Source organism: Hemitrygon akajei, unplaced genomic scaffold, assembly GCF_048418815.1.
Source record: "Hemitrygon akajei unplaced genomic scaffold, sHemAka1.3 Scf000081, whole genome shotgun sequence".
Classification (NCBI taxonomy): Eukaryota; Metazoa; Chordata; class Chondrichthyes; order Myliobatiformes; family Dasyatidae; genus Hemitrygon; species Hemitrygon akajei.
In genome coordinates, this window is record NW_027331967.1 from 1,497,112 (window position 1) to 1,513,610 (window position 16,499).

The 16,499-nt window shown below is 42.5% G+C and overlaps 1 long non-coding RNA gene across 1 annotated transcript; it reads left to right on the forward strand.

Annotated features, from left to right (window-relative positions):
• The first annotated feature begins 1,124 nt into the window (after window positions 1–1,124).
• On the forward strand, window positions 1,125–16,228 carry LOC140722609 (uncharacterized). Its single transcript, XR_012097683.1, has 3 exons — window positions 1,125–2,835; window positions 4,262–4,525; window positions 10,539–16,228. It is a non-coding gene; the product is annotated as an uncharacterized lncRNA (long non-coding RNA).
• Window positions 16,229–16,499: the final 271 nt, after the last annotated feature.

Genomic DNA, 16,499 nt, shown 5'->3' on the forward strand with positions numbered 1-16,499 from the left:
TTAAGCATACTGTGGACATTTCTATGTCATGTCAATATCATTCCTTCCCTTGTTTTAAGCCCTTCTTCTATAAACCCAACAGGTTTATGTATTCTGTAAAGGTGCCTGTCCTTATGTCCATTATCCTACGTCTTGCCATAAGCCCCTAATTCTTAACACTACCAACCCTTTAGCTTCTAATTTGCTAAGTGGAAGGTCAAAATCCACAGCTTAACATTTAACAGCTTTTGGTGATAAACAGTCAACCCCATCATTTCCCTCAACAGTGTGATGTGCAGGGTCCATAATGTGCAGACATATAAATCAATCTTTATATATGATATACCGTTTGACAAGTTTCCAACAGTCAATCTGACCTACTGCCAGAATGACGTGTTTAAGACTCATCAAAACCGAAATGTCTTCTGAGCAAATTATAAGGACCAATTTCCTCCACCCACTGTAAGCCTAAACTGTTGGGAAAGAATTCGGCTTCCTTTGCTGATAAATGGCTATAAGTCATTTCTTTATCATTACCTGCAATTCAGGCACACAAAAACAGCCACACCAACATACCCAGTTAACTTATCTTTTGATTCATCTGTAAAAATGGTTACTGTATGATAATAACTTTCATTAATATACTGATGAACCAACAGACTCTCAGGCAGAACCGAATCGGATCGTGTAACCTAAAATCAACTGAAGTCATTGGAAAAAACAAGGTGGGGTTACAGAGAAAGCTACAGTGGGACATATTGTATCATCAAATACACCCATATTCCCAGCGTGGTAAGAACCCAGCCACCCAAAACAAAAAACACTCTTCTTGTGATGTCCCCAACCGTCCTCCAGCACACCTTTAACAGGATGATCATTTCCTTGCCCCCGCAAATTAATCCAGTATGTTGACATCAACTTGAACCTCTGTTACTTTGAGGGTAATTCTCCCATTGCAATCAGTAAAGCCAAAACAGGAGACAACATTACCGCACCGGAACACAGTCTTTAAGTCTGCAATTGTATCAAATACAAACATTTTTAATTTGAAGATGAAGCTGATCCATAAGCCACACAGACAGAATCAAGAACAGATCAAATTAAACAAATATAATTGGTCAACAAAGATTTTCATGTTGCACCCAAGAATACCCACTTAGATGCCTGAGGAGATTTGAAGCTCCTTTACATTTATCAATTATTTTACTGATAGGTGCTTCCATGTCAGCTGATTATCCATCCACATACTGAGAAATCTTACCACTGACACTTCCTCAAGGTAGTAATCATTTAATTTATAATCAAGTGCAAGTCTATTAATCCTGCTTGTAAACCACGTAATGTGTTTTAACGACTGAAAGCTTAAAATCCTCATCAATCTGCCCACTGTTTGACCTATTAATTGTAAATTGCAATTAATACCTCTCTTCTATAAAGCTACATCATCTGTATATTGTGATTTACCCAGGGTATCCCATTTTCCCATCTCAGAGAAAATATCATTAATCATAATATTAAATAATGAAGGGCTACAAATACTGCCTTGTGGGATCCCATTCTCTATCTCATAGAAACACAAACATAACATGCCGACCCGTACTTGCACAGTCCGTCCAAATAAAAAACTCAGAAAAATTATACAATGTCCCTCTCACTCCTAATTTAATCAAAAGTCCTTTCTTCCATATCATTTCCCTTTTCAGTATCAAGAAATACTGCTATTACAACATCTTTATTTAATTGTGCTTTCCGAATATCATCTTCCAAACCTAAAACTGAATCTAATGTCATTTCACCCTTCCAAAATCCACTCTAATGAAACACTTCATCACCACTCTTTCCAAAATATAATTCAAGTACTTGATTACCATACATTGCATAAGTTTACATAAATGAGACATTCACGATATAGGCCCTTAACTAGGATAAAATGGGGATTTAATATTTTCACAAAAGAGAGTTATATACAATTACAATTTCAAATATCACTCTTTCCTGAGGACACCTGACCTGCATTATTAATAGACTTCTTAAATTCATACAAAGAAATCTCTCCCTCAGTGATACTGTCATTGCTACAGCTGACTTCCAGCACATCGGGGTATTCACTGAAAAACATATCCCAACATTGTTTAACTTCTTCACTTAAATTATCCTGATTATTAATGTTAGCAAATGACCCAGCCAGTAACACAACCTTCCCTGTTTTAGTAACAATCATTTTGCCCTCATTAATCAACACTGGAATATTATGATCTCCACAAATCCCATTTTCGAAAACATATCCCAAACAATTCCAAGTTTGATATCCCTTCCAATATTATCTCTATATAACCTCCAGTAAATCACCTACTTCCTCACCACGGCCTTTGCCCTTTTAATGTTAATAATGTAACTCGGGGACTGATGAACCATCACATAAAAACTCACATTTCTCCCAATTTGCTTCCTGTCCCGTTATAAATCCAAATCCAAACTCATAAAGACAGGAAGGCTGACTGGCGTTCACATAAACTAATCACCCTCCGAGTTCCCATTTGAGCGACAGGCACTATAGCCAATGACAGCAGGGTTCAGTTTTAAGTCTGAGCTACTATAGGCTGGAGGAAATCGGCCCATGAGCAGCCCCTCCTCTTCCGCTCCATCGCCATGGCGGAGGTCAGCGAAGTCGCTTCTGTTGGAGTCGCCGGCCTCGGCGCCCACAAGGACGGGTGTGATTCCCCTTCGCGCCTCGGTGGGTCTGTTTCGGTGACGTCTGTGGCGGCTGACGAAACATGCTTCGACAGGGAGCGATCGAGGACAAATGACTACAACTCCCAGAAGGCCCCACTGATGACGTTGTGGTGTTGTTTCGGGGTAAGGTATAAAAACAAAATGGAGGAAAATGTAATGCATTACGTTTTCTGTACTGTGTCGTGCCTTCAATAAAAAATTTTAAAAAAAGAGAGATTCCAGCGGGAAATAGATAGAACATAGAACAATACAACACAGCACAGGCCCTTCGGCCCACAATGTTGTGCCGCCACTTAAACTCTGCCTCCCTAAACTTAAATTCCTCCATATATCTGTCTAGTAGACTCTTAAACTTCACTAGTGTATCTGCCTCCACCACTGACTCGGGCAGTGCATTCCACGCACCAACCACTCTCTTGAGTATAAAATCTTCCTCAAATATCCCCCTTGAACTTGCCTCCCCTTAGCTTAAAGCCATGTCCTCTTGTATTGAGCAGTGGTGCCCTGGGGAAGAAACGCTGGCTGTCCACTCTATCTATTCCCCTTAATATCAACTATACCTCTATTATTTCCCCTCTCATCCTCCTTCTCTCCAGAGAGTAAAGCCCTAGCTTCCTTAATCTCTGATCATATTGCACACCCTCTAAACCAGGCAGCATTCTGGTAAATCTCCTCTGTAACCTTTCCAATGCTTCTACATCCTTCTTATAGTGAGGTGACCAGAACTGGACAGAGTACTCCAAGTGTGGCCCAACCAGAGTTTTATAGAGCTGCATCATTACACCGCGACTCTTAAACTCTGTCCCTCGACTTATAAAAGCTAACACCCCATAAGCTTTCTTAACGACTCTGTCTACGTGTGAGGTAACTTTCAGGGAACTGTGAACATGGAGACCCAGATCCCTCTGCTCCTCCACACTTCCAAGTATCCTGCCATTTACTTTGTACTCTGCCTTGGAGTTTGTCCCTCCAAAGTCTACCACCCCACGCTTCTCCAGGTTGAACTCTATCTGCCACTTCTCAGTCCACTCCTGCATCCTATCAATGTCTCTCTGCAATCTTTGACAATTCTCTGCACTATCCACAACACCACCAACCTTTGTGTCTTCTGCAAACTTGCCAACCCATCCTTCTACCCACACATCCAGGTCATTAATAAAAATCACGAAAAGTAGGGATCCCAGAACTAATCCTTGTGGGACACCACTAGTCACAACCCTCCAATCCGAATGTACTCCCTCCACCACAACTCTCTGCTTTCTGCAGGCAAACCAATTCTGAATCCACCTGGTCAATCATCCCTGGATCCCATGCCTACTGACATTCTGAATAAGCCTACCGTGTGGAACCTTATCAAATGCATTACTAAAATCCATGTAGATCACATCCACTGCACTACCCTTATCTATATACCTGGTCACCTCCTAAAAGAACTCCATCAGGCTTGTTAGACACGATCTACCCTTCAGAAAGTCATGCTGACTGTCACTGATCAGACCATGATCTCTGAATGCCAATAAATCTTATCTTTGTGAATCTTTTCCAACAGCTTTCCCACTACAGATGTAAGGCTCAATGGTCTATATCCGGACTATCCCTACTACCCTTTTTGAACAAGGGGACAACATTCGCCTCCCTCCAATCCTCCGGGACCATTCCCGTGGACAATGAGGACATAATGATCCTAGCCAGAGGCTCAGCAATCTATTTCCTCGCCTCGGATGCAGAACTGGGAAGTGGCAGATGGAGTTCAACACAGATGAAGAGATTCATTTCTGCAGGTCAAATTTGAACACAGAATATAATATTAATGGTAAGACTCTTGGCAGGGTGGAGGGTCAGAGAGATCTTGGGGTCCATGTCCATACGACACTCAAAGCTGCTGTGGGGGTTGGCAGTGTTGTTAGGAAAACGTCTGGTGTGATGGCCTTCATCAACCGTGGGATTGAGTTCAAGAGCTGTGAGGTGATGTTGAAGCTATATTTCTCCTAACCTGTACATAAGTAATTGTAATAAGATGATGAGTGGCTTTGACTATGTGGATAACCAGAGGCATTTTCCCAGGCTTGAAGTGACTAACACGAGGGGACGTAGTTTTAAGCTACTTGGAAGTCGGTACCGAGGGAATGTCAGGGGGAAGTTTCTTACACAGAGAGTGGTGAGTGCGTGGAATGCACTGCTGGCAGCGATGGTGGAGGTGGATACCGCCAGGACTTAAGAACTTTTTTAAAGCTATTATTAATGCTTTTGAGTTAGTGATTTAGATGAATATCATATTATTACTGAGTTAAGTATTGTATGTAATGAGTTTTTGCTACAACAAGTGTATGGGACATTGGAAAAATGTTGAATTTCCCCATGGGGATGAATAAAGTATCTATCTATCTATCTATCAATGAGATTCCCCCGCATTTTTCTGAGTTCCAGTGAGCACAGGGTCAAAGCTGCCAAGTGCTCCTCATTTTAACCCCTTCATTTCTGAAATCATCTTTCTGAACCTCCTCTGGAGTCTCTCCAATGACAACACATCCTGTCTGAGATGTGGGGCCCAACACTGTTGACAATACTCCAAGTGCGGCCTGACTCGTGTCTTATAAAGCCTCAGCATTATCTCTTTGCTGTTATATTCATGGGGCGAGATTGGACTGTGTTGATCTACAGGGAGATCTTGGAATCTGAGTTCATAACTTCCAGATAGTGGTTTCATTGTCAGGCAGTTATGTTGCAGTTGTATAAATCTCTAGTTTAACCACATCTGGAGAATTGCATTCGAATACAGGAATAATGCGGAGGTTTTGGATGGTGAGTGGAAGAGGCTTAACAGGATGCTGCCTGGATAAAGTGAGACTGGACAATCTCAGGTAATTTTCTCCAGAGTGGCAGAGGCTGAGGGAGATCTGACAGACGTTTACAGGAATGTGAGAGGCACAGACAGAGTGGACAGCCAGGATTGTTTCTCTAAGGAGGAAATGTCCAATGCCAGTGGGCATGTACTTCAGGAGAAAGGGGGAACACATCCTCATTGGACCTTTTTGCACTATTGAAGTATTTTGTAATTTAGTTCATTTTGTATCTTTTCTCTGCATAGCTGCTGTTGAAAAAAAACAATTAGAAAAGACAATGATGTTAAAAACCTGACTCAGGATGTTTAAAGGAGATTTGCGTTTCAAGTTTTGTTTTTCATTCCCATCGTGGTGCGAGTCTGGAGTGAATATCGGGTGGTGGTGGAGGCAGATGTGATAGAGGCTATTAGATACCACGTGAATGTGAGGAGAATGGAGGGATGTGTTCCTTGTGTAGGCAGAAGGGATTGGTTTAGTAAGGCATGAAGTGACCAGTTCAACTGGTTCAGAACAACACAGTGAGCAGAAGGGCCTGTTCAAGGACAAGTACAGCAAGCAGAGCAGGTAAACTGGATAAAGTGATCCCACTCAGAGAACAGACTGTGACGTCAGTGGATATATGCCGGCATCACAGTTCTCTCACCAAATATACTTCACTGCTGGATAAAATGAAGTTTGTGATGTTTATAACCGATGTGGTGAATTGTACTGCTCAGACATCTCATCCTACTGAGGAAATTAAAATTATTGTGAAAGCTGCAGAAAGGTATCTTGGTGTAACTGGTGTTATGTGGGAAGCTGTGAATGAAGCTCTGATTTGTGGGGGTTTCTGCATCCCAGTCTACTTGTGAAGATATGTAATGGGATTGAAATATTGAAGTGAAATGCAAGAAGCCTGATTTTACATGGGCAACACTTTAAGTAGTTTATTTCTGATTTGTCAGATTCTTCCGATGTTATATCTGTTCAGGAAACCTGCACATTTTAAGTTTTATTGCTGTGCAGGATTATATTGTCATTTGGCTTGACGGGTTTGTTGATAGAGGGGTGGTGTTGTCAGTTTTATAAGGAAAGGGGCAGAGAATAGCGTTGTGAATGGGAATAAAATGTATCATGAACTTGTGGAAAATCTTGATTCAACAGGTATGTGTGTAATTTTCTTTTGTGAGAATATTAACTTTCTGAATCGTATTTGGAGGTTTGGCCATCTACTTTTCTCATGGAAAATGGTTGTAGTAGTTCCCATTCTAAAACCTGGATCTCCCCGTCTGATCCTCCTTCTTCTAGACCAATATCATTAAAGTCTCATTTATGTAAACTTGTGGAATGTATGGTAATCAGGTGTTTGAATTATATTTTTGATAAAAGAGGTAATTTCACGTTTTATCAGAGGGGAGTTTGGAACGGTAGAATAAGACCATAAGACAAAGGAGCAGAAGTCGGTCATTCGGCCCATCGAGTCTGCTCTGCCATTTTATCATGAGCTGATCCATTCTCCCATTTAGTCCCACTCACCCGCCTTCTCACCATAACCTTTGATACCCTGGCTACTCAGATACCTAGCAATCTCTGCCTTACACGCTGTACATGCCTGTACACGCTGGAATTAAGGAGATTGAGAGGGGATCTAATTGAAACATATAAGATTATTAAGGGATTGGACAAGATAGAGGCAGGAAATATGTTCCAGATGCTGGGAGAGTCCAGTACCAGAGGGCATGGTTTGAGAATAAGGGGTAGGTCATTTAGGACAGAGTTAAGGAAAAACTTCTTCTCCCAGAGAGTTGTGGGGGTCTGGAATGCACTGCCTCGGAAGGTAGTGGAGGCCAATTCTCTGGATGCTTTCAAGAAGGAGCTAGATATGTATCTTATGGATAGGGGAATCAAGGGATATGGGGACAAGGCAGGAACCGGGTATTGATAGTAATTGATCAGCCATGATCTCAAAATGGCGGTGCAGGCTCAAAGGGCCGAATGGTCTACTTCTGCACCTATTGTCTATTGTCTATTAAATAACATTGGAATCAGTCTGGGTTTGGAAGATCATATTAGGAAAGTACAGTTAAATAAAGATGTTGTAATAGCAATATTTTTATTATTGAAAAGGCAAATAATATTTATTGAAGGATGGACTTGATTAATATTTGGAAATGCAATTGAGAGGGCTATTGTACAACTTTTTCTGATTGTTTCTATTTGTACGTCTTGTAAAGGTATGGATGGGCAAGTATGACATTGAATTCATTTTTATATTTGGAAGATGATATTAGGAAAGCACAGTTAAATATAGATGTTGTAACAGCAGTATTTTCACTATTCAAAAGGCAGATGGTATTTATGGAAGGAAAGGATTTTTATGAAATTGTGGAAATGAGGATGGAGGGGCTATTATCTAACATTGAGTTGTTTTAATTGAACATTTTGTATCAGGTATGGGTGGGAAAGTTATATTCAGGTTGTTATGAGATAGAGACTGGGATCCCACAGGCAGTATTTATTATGTTATATTGTTATTAATAATATTTTTCTCTGAGATAGGTTTTTCATTCTGTAAATCCCTATATGCAAATGATGGAGGTTTATGGATTAGAGGTAGAAATTTCACTTTTACTGTATATAGGATGTTTTAACAATTAGTAAGGTCGAACAGTCGGCGAATAGATGGGATTTAATCTTTCAGTAGCAAAAACACAAATTATGTGCTTTACATACAGGATTAGCAGACCTGCACTTGATTGGAAATAATATGGTCAAACTCTTTAAAAGGTGTCAGTGGTAAGATTTCCAGGCATGTGGACGGATAATAAAAGCTGACATGGAAGCACCGGATCAGAAAATAATTGATAAATGTAAAGAAACTTTACATACTCTTCATTATCTCTGTGAGTATTCTGGGGTGTTACATGAAAATATGTGTTGACCAATCTCGTTTGTTTAATTGGATCTGTTCTGGATTATGTTTGTGGTTTATAGATCACCTTCTTCTTCAACTTTATGATGTTTGGGTGTGATACATTTTGTGCTTTAAGATTGTGTTGTGGTTAAGTCAGGTCGTCCCCTGTTTCGGCTTTACTGGTTGAAATGGGACAATTACCCTTACAGGGACAGAGGTGGAAGTTGATGTTAACAAATTGGATTGAATATTCTGTGCTAAAGGGTGGTTGGGAACATCACAAGAAGAATGCTTTCAGTTCTGGGTGGCTGGGTTCTTATCACGCTGGGAATATGGGTGTATTGGATGATACAGTATGTTCCACTGTAGCTTTCTCGGTAACTCCACTTTGATGTTTTTTCCAATGACTGTAGTTAATTTTAGGTTACACAACTGGATTCTGTTCTGCCTGAGAGTCTGTTGGTTCACGAGTATATTAATGAAAGTTATTATCATGCGGTCAGCATTTTTACAGATGGATTAAAACATAATTTAACTGGGAATGTTGGTGTGTCTGTTTTCATTTTTTGTATGTGCCTGAGTTGCAGGTAATGATAAAGAAATCACTTACCAGCCATTGGTGGGTCTATGGAGCAGAATTCTTTGCTTTGATTTTAGGGTTACAGTGTGTGGAGGAAATTGGTCCTTGCAAACTTGTAATTTGTTCAGATTCTCTTTCGGTTTCGATGAGCCTTAAAACAGGACAGTCTAGCAGTAGGTCAGATTGACTGTTGGAAACTCATCAAACATTATTTCATATACAGAGTTCGGTTCATATGTCTGCACCTTATGGGCCCTGCACATCGCACTGTTGAGGGAAATGATGGGGTTGACTGTTTAGCAACAAAACCTGTTAGAAGTTCAACTGTGGATATAGACATTCCACTTCGCATATCAGAAGCTAAGGGGATGGTAGGGTTAAGAATTCAGGACTTATGGCAAGATCTGTAGGAAAATTGACATCAGGACTGACACCTTTACAGAATACATAAACAAGTTGGGTTTATGGAAGAAGGGCTTAAAACAGGAAGGGAAGGAATGATATTGACACGACTTAGAATTGCCAACACTATGCTGAATTATGCCTTGTATCTAATTAGAAAACTTCATTCTGTGTCATAGGACCATAGAACCATAGAACATTACAGCACAGAACAGACCCTTCAGCCCTCCATGTTGTGCCGACCCATATAATCCTTAAAAAAAGTACTAAACCGTCACTACCCCATAATCCTCTAATTTTCTTTCATCCATGTGTGAATGAAAATTAGAGGATTATGGGGTTAGAGGATTAGAGGATTATGACATCAGTACAATCTTTGAGGGGTTGGTAGTTTTCAGATAAAAACTTAAGTTATAGGACTGACTTTAAATTAATTCACAGTATTGAACAGGCAAAGGCATATAATAATGGTAACGACCCAATTGTATCGGGACATTACTCTAGGGATGATGGCTTAACAGAGGTGGCTGACAGATGTGGGAATAGCAGGAGAGACATGTCCCACCAAAGAAGTTCTCAAATGGCAGGGGTAGGAATCCGTCTCTGACAAGGGAAGTTAAGGACTGTGTTAAGCCTAAGGAAATGGCATATAAGGTAGCAAAGGTGAGTGGGATGTTGGATTATTGGGATGCTCTTAAAATCCAACAAAAGGCAATGAAAAAAGCCATAAGAATGGTAAAGACGAAATATGAGGGCAAACTGGCCAATAATATAAATCAGGATACTAAAAGTTTAGTTTTCAGTTACATGAAGAGTGAAAGGGAGATGAGAGTTGATACTGGACCACTGGAAAATGATGCTGGTGAAGTAGTAATGGGGGACAAAGAAATGGCAGATGAACTTAATGAACAATCTTCACTGTCTTTTCCAGTCAGCACCACCCCCATTTGTCCCATTTAACCTGTCTCAGTTCGGGTGGACTGTAGGACCCGGGGGAGCTCAGGACCCTATTCTATTCTGTTGTTGGACGCAATGAATGAGTTAAAATTAATGGATCGATAATTCTCATCTCATGATTATTTCACTCTCCGCATATTTACATTTACAGTGATCTTACTCCTGACGCCAGTCCCAGGACCCGACCCGTTTACAGACCCGGAGCGGAACCGGAGCAGATTCTCAGCCACTGGTTTTCATCCCCATTCACAAAGTAAGGATAAAGTTTCCCAGTGAAGGTGTGGAGATGGGACTTGGTCTCCGCGTTGTAAAATGAAACTGTCCCGGACTCATAACTGAGATAAACTCCCACCCTGCTGGGGATGGGACAGGCAGCGAGACGGGACTCAGGGGAGGTACGAACTTTCATCATGTCATAATTCCGAAGTAACACGTCATAATACCGCCCAATGACCCAGAATCTGGTCTCCGGACTCAGTCCGACCCCTCTCTTCCTCTCCACAGACCCTGCAGCGACTCCCAGACCCCAGTCCCGAATCCCCGTCACCTCCACCTCCCAGTAATGTCTCCCCGATGTGAATCCCTCCGATCCCAGCACACAAGCCCGATTTGTGAATCTCTTCCCGGTGTCAGGAAGCTCTCTCCGGGTCCGGGTACATGTCACACTCTTCCGATCCTCAGACACCTCGATCCACGGATTCGCCATTTCCACATCCAGGGTGACAGAGACTGCGGGGAGAAGCAGAGAATTAGTGAGTCCCCGGGGATTGGGGGGAGACTCAGGCAGCGCTGCCCCAGAGATTGGGGGAACACTCCGGCAAAGCTTCCCCAGGACCAGTGGAAAGCCCGTGGGCCTTCAGCGCAGTCGGGTTGCAGACAGGCAACCTTTCCCAGGGAAGCGGGTGGGCAACTAATATCTCTCCAATATCTTTCCGCTGGACGGAAAGCAGAGATTTCCCGATCAAACAGACACAAAATGCTGGAGGAACCGAGCAGGTCAGGCAGCATGTGTGGAGAGAGATGTACAGTCTACGTTTCAGATCGACATCTTCCCTCAAGAGCAGAAATAAATAGGGGAGAGAGACAGCAGAAACGAGTGCAGGAAAGGGGTGGATTAAGATGGAAAGGGGGCGAGTGAATGGATTTAAGCAGGAGGTCACAGAGGCTCTTTGGCCCAACTTTGAGCTGGTCCCATTTGCCCATTATTCCTTTCCCCCTTTGTTATCCACGTCCCTGGCATGATGTATTTTAAAACATTGTCACTGTACCCAACTCTACAGTTGACCAAGTACTATACCATGAATTTTAGTGTCACCCACAAACCTACTAACTGTGTCATCTACATTCTCATACAATTCATTAATATGAATGACAAACAACCCGGCCCCAGCACCGACCTCTGCAGGTCACAGGCCTCCAGTCCTCTGTGTTGAAGAGACACTTGGACAGACACTTCAACAGGCAAAGCACAGAGGGAGACTGACCTAATGCCGGCCAATGGGATGAATGTAGATGGGTAAATAGATCAGCACAGAGGCGATGGGTCAAAGGGAACATTTCTATGCTGTACGCACCCCCGTGCTGATAATTCCAAACGGACAGTGACCCCTGACCTTTGACTCCTCAGTCAGGGGAAACATCCTCCCTGTATCCTGCCTGTTGACCCCTGAAAGAATTTTGTGTTTCCCTGAGATCTACTCCCATTCTTCGAAACTGGGAACAGAGAACATAGAACAGTACAGCACAGGAACAGGCCCTTCATTCAATGTTCACATTCATTTGTGAGTGTGAAGTGGGAAGTTGAAGGAAGTTGAAGTGGGAAGTAAAGGAGGTGATAATGGGAACCAGTATGGGAGAGATGACTGGGTGATTGAACCAGAACCAGGTGGGGGAGGGGTGGAAAGCCTGTGGGTGAACTGTGTGTGTAGTGTTACGTATTCAGGCAACAATAAATATATGTGAGTTAGGCAAGGGTTTTTATAACAAATAACACGTTTATTAAACACTGAAAACAAACCCCCCAAAAGTAAACAAACACTAACGTAACTGGAAAACAGCTGCTGTGCGGCAGCTCAAACAGTTCTTAAAGCGATGTTGCAATAACAGTTCTTTAAAAGTGGTATGCCAAAAGTTCAAAATGCTCAGTCCATTTAAAAGGAGAGACTTTTTAAGGCGATTTAAATTCTCTACCACGTCGTTTTTCTTCAATCTCCAAAGTCAATCTCTTCCCACGTAGAATTTTATGAAACGTAACGGTTTAAAGGCACTGACCTTTTCTTCCACACTGTCCTCAATCTTCTGCTATCCCGCAGAGATTAACACGAGAACAGTCAACGAAATCCTTCCGAATGAGGATCACACAAGGTCGAACCCATTCCACTGTCGAAATTTGATTCTCCTCGATCTTTAACTCCCGAACTTTTATCTTCACTCTCCACAGTAAAGAAACTGCTGGCAATGACCTTCTAAACTTTAGGCATTAGATAAAACTTCATTTTTCAACTAAACTGCGTCATCACATTAAATCACGCAGTGGCATGAAGTCAACATGGCAAATCCAGTCACGAACTGCCCCTCCCCACAGGGTGGGGTCCTCCTCTTATACCCTGTAAAAAAAACCTGTCACATGATCTCTACTGGCGGGAAAATGACGTCACTCCATCACAAGACCATTACCTCAAGTCCAGTATAGCTTCAACCCCAGTCACGTGACAAGGGTACCACTGTCACGTGTCACGAGTACGTAACAGTAGACATAACAAGAAGTTGGAGGGGAACAAAGATGGGGGATGGGTATTCCTTTGTCCCCTTTCCCACAACCCCTCATTAGGACACGGGATGGAAATGCACAGATCCTTAAGCAACACAGGTCCAGATGAAGGGTTTCAGCCCAAGCCGTTGACTGTCTGCTCTTTTCCATAGATGCTTCCTGGCCTGCTGAGTTCCTGCAGCATTTTGTGTGTGTTAATCTAGTTTAAGTATACACAATTATTTGTCCTCCGCAGCTGCCTGCTGCAGATTCACTATTCTCTGGCGAAAGGAATTCCTCCTCATCTCTGTTCTAAATGAGCATCCTCCAGTCGGAGGCTGTGCCATCTGGTCCTCGACCCACCCACATCCTCCAGACATCAACTCTCTCCAGACAGGAGACCAGGCAAGACCTTCATCAGGACCTGTGTAGCTTGGGTTACCAGCATCCGCAGATTTTCATCCTCCAGTCGGAGGCTGTGCCATCTGGTCCTCGAACCACCCACATCCTCCAGACATCAACTCTCTCCAGACAGGAGACCAGGCAAGACCTTCATCAGGACCTGTGTAGCTTGGATTACCAGCATCCGCAGATTTTCTCAAGTGTGATCTTTAAAGCACAAGTTGATACGTAAACTTCTTGATTAGTCAGAGTCTCAAAAGTTATGGGGAGGAGGCGGGAGAATAGGGTTGAGGGGGATAATAAATCAGCCATTCTTCTAAACTCCAGTGAGTACAGGCCCAGAACCAACAAATATGTCTCATATGTTAACTCTTTCATTCCCAGAATCATTCTTGTGAACCTCCTGGACCCTTTCCAATGCCAGCACATTTTTTCCGATATAAGGGACCCAAAACTGCTGACAATACTCTAGGTGTGGTCTGAACAATGCCTTATAAAACCTCAGCATTACATCCTTGCTCTCGTATTCTAAACCTCCCAAAATGAAAGCAAACATTGAGTTTGCCGATCTTACCACTGACACAAATTGCAAGTTAACCTTCAGGGAATCCTGCACAACGACACCCAAGTCCCTTTGCACTTCTGATTTTTGAATTTTCTCCCTGTTTACAAAATTGTCTATGCCTTTATTGCTTCTACCAAAGTGCATGCACGATTTCCCTACTCGATAATCCATCTATCACTTATTTGCCCATTTCCTGATCTGTCTCTGTCCTTCCCCAGATTCCGAGCTTCTGCAGCACTACTTGCCCCTTCACCTATCTTCATATCGTCTGCAAGCTTGGCCACAAAAGGCAACAATGCTGTCATCCAAATCATTCTTTGTCTATCTTGGCTCTGTGTTCCTCAAAGAATTCCAACAGATTTGTCAGGCAAGATTTCCCCTTAAGGGAAGGCATGTTGTCTTTGCTCTATTTTATCATGTGTCTCCATGTACCCGAAAGCTCGTCCTTAACACTGGACTCTAACATCTTCCCAAGCACACCACATCCAGACTAACTCACCTGTAATTTTCTTTCCCCAGCTGCTCTGCCTTCTTAAAGAGTGAAGTGACCTTTGCAATTTCCAGTCATCTTGAATGATCTAGTGATTCTTGAAAGATCATCACTAATGTCCCCATATTCTCTTCAGCTAACTCTTTCCGAACACTGGGGTGTGGTCCATCTGGTCCAGGTACCTTCAGACCTTCGATCGTCCCACGCACTCTCTCCTTAGTATTAGCAACAGCACTCATTTCTCTCCCCGGACACTCTCACATTTCTGACGTACAGCTGTTATCATTCACAGTGAGGATTGAAACACAATATTAAATAAGTACCTCTGCCATGTCCTTTGTCACATTTCTCCTCTCCGGTGTCATTTTCTAGGGTAGTGGTCACCAACCTTTATAAGCCCAACATCTACTACCTCGGCCTCAGTAAAAGGCGAGATCGACTCCAAATTGATTAGTCACACGCATGCGCACCGGGGCAGAAAAGACTGGAAGTAAAATACTGCAACCCGGAAGTAGAAATAATGCATAAGCACCAGGGGTACCCACTCTGTTTTGTACCGTGGACCGGTTTAATATTGAGAATATTCTTGCAGACCGGCCGACGGGGGTGGGGGGTGTTAAACACGACCTTCGCGACTCTTGGCACCAGAAGTAATATTGGAAATGGCCTACCCTACCACACTGAAGTCTACTGTTTGAGCAGAGGTGTTGTGCTCAAACATTTTCTTTCAATTACATGCGGAAATTTGACTATTCATCAATGAGAAAGGGAAGCCAGTGGCAGAGTTCGATGACCCAGACTGGCTTCACGATCTTGCATTTTTGGTGGATATAACAGAGCACTTAAATGTGCTTAATGTTAACATGCAAGGCCCAAACAAACTTGTTACGGAATATTACGACAGCATTTGTGCCTTTCAAATTAAATTAAGCCTGTGGGAGATGCAACTATCCCGGAGCAACCCAGCTCATTTCCCCTCTTTGCAGTCTGTGTGTGTCGCTCATGGTAATAATGACAACATGGACAGCTATAAGGACAAAATATCACGGCTGGAAAGTAAGTTTCAGAATCATTTTCAAGTCTTCAGTCAGCTCGAGAAGGAATTCTCACTATTTTGCTCGGCGTTTGCCGTCACCGCAGCATCGGATGTGCCGGAGGAACTCCAAATGGAACTAATTGAAATTCAGTGTAACTCGGCTTTGAAATGTAAATTTGAGACTGTGAGTCTGGACTCATTCTATCAATACCTCGGACCAATGTACCCCAAGATGACAGACTTTGCCTCAAAGATACTTTGCATCGTCGGGACAAGATATCTCTGTGAGCAGGCATTCTCCATAATGAACATTAACAAATCCAAACTGCGCTCGCAGCTGACACACAGACATCTAAATGACATTATGAAAATCGGAACTGCCCAGAAACTGGTCCCTGATGTTGACAGGCTGGTTAAGACCAACAGATGTCAGGTGTCTGGAAGCAGCAAGTGAAAAATGAGTGATACTGTTTGATGCTCTGCGACGTGTAAGCAGAATGCATTATGGAATATTGTGTCATAATATTGTGATTCATTCATTTTCTGACTATTCTATTATAGTAAATTGTGATCACTTCAATAAAAAAAATAGAGGCTAACTCCGTTCATTTTCTGGGTTTGATTGCTGGAAGCAGGCTAATAAGAATTAGGTGCAGTTGTGCAGCCTACATTTACAATTTGTTTCGTTAGGTCTACATTTGTGTCTGCTAATGCTCAATTTCAAATGGTTTGTTAACGTAAAGGGTGTGGCTCCCAAAACAATCTCAGCCAACGTAGCATCACTTTTCTCTCTCCCTCAGAACAACTTTCTTGTAGCCTACGTCTGTAAGTTAATACCAATCATACAAATAATGCTTGCTCGGCAATCTT